Source organism: Colobus angolensis, unplaced genomic scaffold (genome assembly GCF_000951035.1).
Source record: "Colobus angolensis palliatus isolate OR3802 unplaced genomic scaffold, Cang.pa_1.0 Scaffold256, whole genome shotgun sequence".
NCBI classification, from domain to species: Eukaryota; Metazoa; Chordata; class Mammalia; order Primates; family Cercopithecidae; genus Colobus; species Colobus angolensis.
Genome location: NW_012115777.1, coordinates 766,874 through 777,279, shown reverse-complemented (window position 1 = coordinate 777,279; position 10,406 = coordinate 766,874).

Sequence of the window (10,406 nt, the reverse complement as noted above, 5' to 3'; positions counted from 1 at the left end):
ATATATAAATATATATTATATATAATATATATATATAACTTACAGTTCCAGAGAGAAGGGAGCATAACTTGCCAGATAGGGCCACAAAGGGAAGCACCAGGTTTGTTCGGGAGGCAGAAGAAGGAATAAGGGGAAGGCACTGGCCAGAGTTTTATTGGGATTTCCATGATAAAGGCAAGGCAGGGTGGGGTAAAAAGCTTAGGACCTGCTAGTTTGAATAGTTGTAGTGAGATTTTGGACATAGCGTTGACCTTAGTTGTCTGGTGTCTGACTCTGGGTTGGTTTAGTGCAGAAGAAATACTGGCTTGATGTGTGACAGATAAGGAGGTGTTGGGGGTACAGACCTGGGACTGGTTATAAGGTTGGTGACATGATTTTCATGCACTGTGAAAGCTGGATCACAGGACAGATATAAACAACTTTGAGTGTTAATTTGGCCTTGTGATGAATGACCACAAAATAGACAAGACAGAATTGAAGAAAACAGTTAAAACACAGTGATAGGACACAAAGGCAGAAAAGGAAAAGGGAGCAGATGATTGTTATAGGTGAAACAGGAAAGCAGTTGGAGAGTTTTGAGCAGAGGAATAGCATAATCTGACACCCTTTAAAGGGATCTCAGCTGGGCATAGGGGCTCACGCCTGTAATCCCAGCACTTTGGGTGGCCAAGGCAGGTGGATCACCTGATATCAGGAGTTCAAGACCACCCTGGCCAACATGGTGAAACCCTGTCTTTACTAAAAATACAAAAATTAGCCAGGTGTAATGGCAGGTGCCTGTAATCCTAGCTACCCTGGAAGCTGAGGCAGGAGAATCACTTGAACCGAGGCAGAGGCTGCAGTGAGCCCAGCTCATGCCACTGCGCTCCAGCCTGGGTGACAAAGCGAGACTACATCTCAATCAATCAATCAATCAATCTCTATAGGTCCCAGGCTGCTGAGGTGGAAATAGTTTGGAGAAATAAGAATTTCAGTAGTTTGATTTTTGACTTCTTAAGTTTGAACTGTCTACAAAAGAAATAGGTGGAGATGTCGAAAAGTACGTTAATATATAACTGCTCCTGAGTATAAATTTGGAAATCTGTGTTGTATTTTAGATAGTGTTTAAAGCTGTGAGATTAGATGAGAACCCTCTAGTGTAGGCTGAAGAACTCCAATGAACAAGCTCTGTGGAACTGCAGCATTGAGAGATTAGGGTAAGGAGAATAAACCAGTTACTGACTTAGGATTAGTCAGTGTGGAAAGAATGAAACCCTAAATAGTGCTATGGAAGCTATGTGAAAAACATATTTTGTGAAGAAGGGATTAAGTGTAAACCTTTTTTTTTTTTTTTTTTTTTTTTTGAGATGGAGTTTCATTCTTGTTGCCCAGGCTGGAGTGCAATGGCCTGACCTCAGCTCACCACAACCTCTGCCCCCTGGGATCAAGGGATTCTCTTGCCTCAGCCTCCTGAGTAGCTGGGATTACAGATATGCACCACCACGCCCAGCTAATTTTTTGTATTTTTAGTAGAGACAGGGTTTCTCCGTGTTGGTCAGGCTGTTCTTGAACTCTTGACCTCATGTGATTTGCCTGCCTCTGCCTCCCAAAGTGTTGGGATGACAGACATGAGCCAGGTGATGATCTTAATAAGATGAGATCTGCTAATTGAATGGATTTATCATTATTTGAAAGTCTTTGGTGACATTGATAAGACCTGTTTTAGTGGAGTAGCACTGGCGAAAGACTATTTGGAGAGGACTCGAGAGAAAATGGCAGGAGAGAAATTTGAGACTAGAGTATAGCCAGCCTTTGTGAAAAATTTTGTTGTACAGGTGAACAGAGAATTTTGGAGCATATGGAGATAAATCTTGGGTCAAGAAAGTTGTTTTGCTTTGTTTTTAATATGGTTGATATTAAAATGTGTTTTTATGCCTGTGGGGTTGAGCCAACATACTGGAAAATAATAAAGATACTGAAATTAAGAGGGGGAAATAAATGGAGGAATGTTCTTAAGTAAAAGGGAATAAAATCAAGTGACCAAATAGGAGGGCTAGTCTTAGATAGAAGCAAAGAATTTTATCCATAAGAACAGCAAGGACTACAGAGTATAGGAATATAAATACAAATATACGATGATGGGATAGAAGTTATTTCCTGATTGTTTTCTATTTTCTGTAGTGTAATAGGAAGCTGAGACTGGAGAATGGAACAGATATGATTTTTTCCCTTCCCATACCTGAGGCATAAACCATCCTTCCATCATTGGCAGACAATAACACACCTAGAATAGTGTCTACATCCACTGGAACACATCTCTCTGGAGGAAGGTGCGTTAGAATATGCAACGGCAGGGGGTAGCTCCGCTCCATGTAACTCAGATATGCCTCTTTGGAGAAGGGTTGCCCATCCAAACTCCACTGGGAATCTATTATCTGTATGAGTTCTCTCCAGAGATACTCTCTACTGCTTGCAAATATGTTTTTACTGGACTTGTCTTTATTATTTACCAGACATGCCTGGGCTTTTATGATTTTTAGAAACAGACTCAGCACTGGTTCCAACTAGTATCAATGAATAAGTCACAAATATGGAATCACAATTCTGGTAAGTGCTATGAAAAGGAGAGATGAAATTTGAGCAGAGATCTGAAGGAGACATGAGATAAGCTAAAACAAAGAGAAGAACTAGCATGTACAAAGACATCGAAGTAGGTATTGAAGACAATGAATCCAGCGAGGCAGGAGCACAGAAAATGAAGGAGAAACGGATGATAGAGATGGCGAGTGGTAAAGCTGGGGAGATAGAACAGAGCCAGATAGTGCAGAGCCTTGTAAGTAACTTTCTGAATTCTTGTTTTTATCATAAAACCAATGGAAATCTATTGAGGTCATTTAAACAAATGTGCGACATGGTCAGATTTGCAATGTAAAAGGAGTTCAGAACTAAGCAGGTGGAAGTTCTTGCCTTGAAGCTCACTGCATAAAGAGGAGAGGAAGGAAATTTCTCTTTGTGCAGTGAGCTTCAAGTGTATGTATGGTAGTTTAAAGGAGCCATGAAGAATCAGACATGCAGGATCAAAGTGCTATTGATATTTAAAGACCAAAAGAGTGAATATATAAAAGGAAGCTGGAGAGGTAATATACAAATAATCCATTATTTAATTCTTCTACTTTGCAATTCTGTATTCCAGACTCGGTACCTCAATATTTGTCTCACCAATAGTTTTCATTTCTGATTTTCCATTTATCTTTCCTGAGCCTAGCAGTGGTTTCTTCTACTTTCTCACTGAATCATAAATACTATCTTTTCTTCAGTGTTCCCAAAGGTTTTAGAAGGTCAGAACTTAAAGTCCTTTTACATAGCACAACCTTCCCTCCACTATACTTGCTTCTGAATTTCTACCACCATACCTACATTAAGGTAGTTACACATTCTCACCTCCAGTAAGTCATTATATATAGCCTATTAACTAGAGTTTTCTCTCCTTTTATTTCCCTGTAGAAATTGATCAAATGAGGGCAGGATTCAAGTATCAACTCAAAGCATTACCCCAAGGCCAAGCAATGATTTACTTAAAGAAAATCAGGCAGAATTATTTTGGCTGATAATTTGATCAATGTAGTACTTTTTATTAAAATAACAATATGTTGAATGATTACTATTACACTAGATAATGGTTTTCAGCTGTGTATCCTTGGCAAATATTTAGCTTGAACCAAAATTTTGCTGTATAGCTGAAAACCTCTACTTTCCACACTACAGAGGTAGAAAATGCCAGATAGTCAATCTTTCCCAAGGAGACCATGGGCATGTGACAACCTATGTCAGTGGGACCCAAGGTTAAGTTTGCTGATAAACTGGGAAAGGTTTTCATTTTCCCTAAAAACTTTAGAGGAGGGAGAGTTAGATAGTTTTCCTTTTAATATGAGCAAAAGTTACAATAATGAGCTTTAATCAAGTTGTTAGGATGCCATAAACATTAATGAGAAGGAAAGAAAGTGTTAAAATTTTCTTTTTAAAATGATAATTGAATAATTTTTCTAAATGTCCTGCTTAGGTTAAAATGCATGTGTTACTATTCTAAAGCATAACAACTTTGTGAGTTTAAAGTATTTCAGTTTAATTTGTTCAATAATGAAAATAATGCTACCTAGACTTTACTTTTCACATGTGAATAGGGTTACATACACTATGTCATGATTATTAAATTATAGACCTTCTCATAGTGATGGTGAATACTAATGAGAACCATAGAACAGCATCATCTCAAAAATTTCTCCAAACCATCTTTGGACCTTGCTTTTCAGCTCAGCTGAAAGATTAATTTGATTTAGGGATACCCTGAGTTAACTCAGTGAATGATTTCTCATGTGTAACTCTCAATATTCTCCAGACAATGGCATTTTATCAATGTAATTTTGTCAAACATCAGTATAGGAGATTAGGTCTGGGCTAAGAACTACTTGTGCAGAGCTGTAGAAAAGACAATGGTCTTGCTCTTTATATCTTCATTAGAAATAAAATGTATAAGGTGCCGAGAATACTTTTCATTAATTAAACCATAGCTGCTTCATCCTTTGCCCTATTATTCTTTCCTGGTAGATTCTACTTTCCACACTACAGAGGTAGAAAATGCCAGATAGTCAATCTTTCCCAAGGAGACCATGGGCATGTGACAACCTATGTCAGTGGGATCCAAGGTTAAGTTTGCTGATAAACTGGGAAAGGTTTTCATTTTCCATAAAAAGTGGATGTGATACCTGGAGCTGCAGTAAGCTTCTGTTGACCATGAGAAAATAAACCTAAGGATTAAAGCCAGCACATTGAAATTGTAGAGAGGAAGGAGAGAAAGTGCTTGGATCCATGGTGTTACAATAGGGACTCTAAACCAACCTTAGAACTAGCTTACCTCTAAGCTCTATGTTATATGGTCTATCATATTTTCTCCTAGTACAAGCCATCTTTACTTGAGAAAAATGATCTAATTAATTCTGTAAGTAAACATGTTAATTAAACATAACAGTAGTCATAAGTGGAAAAATAATGGACAGTTCTTATCTCTGGATACTTTTAAAATAATTTATCTTGATTATGAAGGTTGTTAATGGTAAACAAACCTGGAATTCACAGATTTATGAAGCATGGCTTGCTACAAAATGCCATGTCCACTTCATAATTAACAGAGTATAAATTCAGTTTGATGACCGTAACAGCTGTCTTTGTGTCAGTAATGCCACGTGGGTATCACTCAGATTTTACAAATTAAGTCTGGGGCAGGATGGATGCTAATGTGCAGGGTGTCATTAGTCCCAGACTTTGCCATGTTTTACCTTTGTTTCTTTTGAATTCTTAGTCAAGTTTAATATTGGCCTAGTTCTCTAGATTTTGTGAATATGATTTGATAATTCAACCCTTAACGATATCTCATTGGCAGTCCTTTTAACTTTCATTTTCTAATGTGAAATACAAAATGACAACTCAAGCAGGACAATATTTTCAGAAGGTGCCTAAAGGATAAATGTATTAGAAATAAATTTTGCTGTAAAGAAATACCCGAGACTGGGTAATTTGTAAAGAAAAGAAGTTGAATTGACTCACAGTTCTGTAGGCTTTACAGGAAGCATGATGCTGGCATCTGCTTGGCTTCTGGTTGTAGCCTCAGGGAGCTTTCAGTAATGGAAGAAGATGAAGCAGAAGCAGGCACTTCACATGGCAAAGCGGAAGCAAGCAAGCAAGCAAGCAAGCAAGCAAGCAAGTGTGTTTGCGGGGGAAGTGCCAAACTTTTAAATGAGCAGATCTTGGTAGAACTCACTATCATGAAGACAGCACCCAAGCCATGAGGGCTCTGCCCCCATGATCCAAACACTTTTCACCAGGCCCCACCTCCAGCACTGGAGATTACAATTCAACATGAGATTTTTGGGCAGAAACTAATATCCACACTATATCAGGACAACTTGATGTCTTCTAATTTGCTCTGTATGAGTTACTTCTAACAAAAAGCCAGACTTTGAGGCTGGCCACAAATAATTTTTCTAAAACTGTAGTTTGAGTTCTGAAGAAGACCATATATTTTCCATAAATCTTGAATTTGTAGCTGGTTATGGTAAATAGTCATCTGATTTGAGGAGGAGGAGAGCATGCTTAAAGTAGATGTAAGAGTATGTGCCTGGATATTTGAGTGTCTTATTGTAGAGACTAGTATTTTCCATCTCAAAGGCATATTTTCTCTCTTACATAGTAATAAGATTTTTGGATACACACAGAGATGCTCAACTTAAGATAACAATTCTCAACTTCTCTTCAAACTAGGTAAGAGTGTGACGAAATTCTAGCCAATGAATGTGAATGGGCCTACCATGTGCAATTTCCAAATCATGGCTATAAGGAAAAGAAATGTGTCCTCTATTTTCTGTTTTTATTCTCTTTTCCTCTGACTGACAAAACCCATATTGTGTCATTAGATGGATGCTGTTATTAAAGATAAAAGCAACAAAATAGAGGGAATCTAGATATTTGATCATTATAGATTGAGCATACTAGCCTCAACCAAACTCTCATGCTCTCACATGAAAGGGCAAAAAGTCCTTTTGATCAAGCCACTATAATCTCTGCTCTCTGCTATTGGGCTAAACCAGTATTCCAACTAATATATTTGTCCATCTCCATAATGATTTGGTTTGTATATGTTATATTTGGTCCTACCAAATATTAAGTTTGCATGTATTTTCTTCTCATTCCGTCTTTAAAACTCAGTATGTTCAACTAAAAGTTTGACTTATTACTTTGCAAAAAAGGGAGAGTAGATATTGGGGAACATCTAGCAGTCTCTGTCATATTGAATTATTTTGATAAATGAACAAAATAAAACTTTGGCAGATACAGTAGCTTAAAATGTTCTTTTTTAATGTTTATTTATTTTGAGATGGAGCCTTGCTCTGTTGCCCAGGTTAGAGTATGATCTCGCTCACTGCAACCTCCACCTCCAGCGTTCCAGCGATTCTCATGCCCTCAGTCTCCAAGTAGCTGGAATTACAGGTGTCCACCACCATGCCCAGCTCATCTTTATATTTTTAGTAGAGATGGGGTTTTGCCTTGTTGGCCAGGCTGGTCTCGAACTCCTGGGCTCAAATAATCTGCTTGCCTAGGCCTTCCAAAGGGCTGGGATTACAGGTGTGAGCTACAGCATCAGCCTTAAAATGTTATTTAACAAATTGTATTTCTCAATTACCACCATCCACAGATTTTCCTTACCTGTTATTCTAAGAAAATGTGATAATAGCATTTGCCTGAAATTCTTAATATAAGCTCTTTTTCAGACCATGAGGCATCTTCAAATAATCAGGTAGTTTTAAATTTTTCCTAAAAAATCACTTTTGTTGGAAGGATGTCAATACAAAAGTTCCCACATTTATACGCTTTTAAGTGAGGAATTATTATGCATGTAACAAAAGGTGTGCTCTAGGGCAAAAGCACCTTAACTCTCATCTTTTTACAAGCATTTGGAAGAAGGGTAGTAAAGGGTCATTTTATTTTACTCCACATCATTTTCTATCATTTTTTTCTAATGTTGTTGATTTCGATGTATTATATTAACTTTTGTTCACCATCACCCGAAAAGCACAAAAGCAGTGAGAATGAGAAAAGTGCCTGGAAAACAAAATTTCTGATTTGAAATAAAAATAACAATAAAAATTAAGCAATATGTGAGAAAATAATGTTGCATGAGAAATAATTATAGGAAGCATTATCTTAAAAGAAAATAGTAAATCATGCAATGTGTGGTAAGAGTTACGTGCCTTTGCAATATAAAATAACAAAGTGATGAGAAAAAATTAGTGACAAATGTGAAAACCAGATCTGTGTGACTGGATCCAGAGTTCACAAGCTTTGCCAGATGTTGGAATTACTGAGAAGACCAAAAAAAAAAAAAAAAACAATTACTGATGACTGCTTGCAAGTCCTTAAAGATCCTACTCTAGTTGGTCTTTAATATAGCATATAGCATGTGGCCTAGATATCTAGATTTTTAAAAATCTTTCCGCTGATTCTATTGTGCAGTCAAGGTTGAGAATCACTGGACTAAGGTAATGGCATTAATGTCAGATGTCAATTAGTTTAATATTAATGCAGAAGAAGCTTGGGAGTTCATCTAAAATCTTATATTTAAAATTAGAGAGGGGTCTGATTGTAAAAATATCTTAAGCTATACAGGGTCATAGCCTGTTACCCCATCAGTAATAGTAGTTTCTAAGATTCTGTAAGATAAAACTAGCCAACAGAATTTTCTTCAATGATAGAAATGTTCTAGTCCATGTTGTCCAATATAATAGCCACTTGCCACATGTGACTGACTATTGAGGATTTGAAATATGGCTAGTGCAACAGAGGCACTAACTAGCTAATAGTATTTATTTAATGAAAAATATTTTAAATTAAAAATATGATCAAATTTTATTAATTTATATTTAAATGTAAATAAACATCAGTGGCAAGTGGCTATCTTATTGGATGTTGCAGTCCCAGAATAAACTCAGAGGACCTTAAGTTGGAGCATTACCTGATTCTACAGATTTTCAGTGTTGAAAAGTAGGTAGCCTATTTTAGATAAAAATTCCAGATACAACATATATTTGCAAAATAAACATACATGAATTTTTTAAACCTCCAAAGAATATATACTCATACTCTTTTACTTACAGAAAGGACTAAAGCTTTAATTACCCTTTGCAAGTCTTGGAGCACTGAAAAAATAGGTATATAAACACTTTCAGAAAAAAATGTATGGTTGTAAATATGAGTTTATATTCGGTTTTTATTTTGATTTTAATCAACCACTTAATTTTTAAATATAAAAGTACGGCAGTAAGCTTCATGTCTAAAATAAATTCAAATGAAGAGACACATATAGAGGTATAAATTCAGACTCTGTGCCAATAAAATAAGCACGTGTTTCTTTTTCTATCTTTATACTAATAAATTGGACTTATGTGCTTACATACTAGACAATGGGTTAAAAGTTTTTTATACATATTCTCTTTTGATCTTCACAACTGTCTTTTTTTTTTTTTTTGAGACGGAGTCTCGCTCTGTCGCCCGGGCTGGAGTGCAGTGGCCGGATCTCAGCTCACTGCAAGCTCCACCTCCCGGGTTTACGCCATTCTCCTGCCTCAGCCTCCGGAGTAGCTGGGACTACAGGCGCCCGCCACCTCGCCCGGCTAGTTTTTTTGTATTTTTTAGTAGAGACGGGGTTTCACCGTGTTAGCCAGGATGGTCTCGATCTCCTGACCTCGTGATCCGCCCGTCTCGGCCTCCCAAAGTGCTGGGATTACAGGCTTGAGCCACCGCGCCCGGCAACACAACCGTCTTTTGAGGTAGGTACTGTTACATACATTAAACACATGCAGAAACTGAAGCTCACAGCAGTTAATTTCTTCAAATTCACCTAGTTTATTAATGTTAATGCTGAATGCTGCATTCTATCTTTATTAGTAGTAATAACTGGCACACCTCCTTGTAACTATGTAGGAATAGTTAGTAGTGTTATTTTTATTGCTAGCCAACATTTCAATATCACGGCTAAAATAAATGCTCTATCAACAGAAAACAATTGGCCACTGTCTGAACAGGTGTTACTTATTTGTGTATTTGTGAATGTATATTTGCTTCATTAATACCGTTCACATTTCTATACCTCTAGCTCTCCAACAGTAGTTTGAACTAAGCCAAATTCTAAAAGCCACAGTAACAAAGTATTTATTACTATTTAGAGATTAGAACAATTCATTGCTTTTCATCGTCTCCTGTAGTTTTGGCAAAGTAGCATAAACAAAAATAGGAATGTGATTATTACACATGCCTTTTGTTTAAGAGCTATTAAATATGTTAAGATAATCTAGCCAAAATGCACTTTAAAAAGAACATGCTGATTTGCACATTTCTTCACCAAATAACAATGGCATTTAAAATCTAAATTTATAGTAAAGAGGTATCACAGGATTTTCAAGCAACAAAGCCATTTCTAGCTGCTGAAGTGCAAGAATGAAGAGACAGAATAATAAAACCTTGGGGACATGTCTAAAAAAAATGTGACATTATACATCGAACATGCATCTCGAGGTGTCTCCAGAAAAGCCTGATACACACTTTAAACGCAGGATACTGCCACAGCAGGGCCTTTTTCAGAATGTATCACTTGATTTGTATATTTCACCTTCGATTCCACTAGAAAGATGTAGGACTAGCCAAATTATGGTCATCAGCCAGTGAGTTCTTTCAAGGTTATTTTCTGGATACTTTGGAGATGAGCATCTCCAAGGCCTCATCTCATAGACCAGAGTTGCTATTTTCAATCAGTGTAATGAGACAACGCATTTGAAAATTCATATTAGCTTATGCTTCAGTGTTTCCTTTATTTCTGCTTA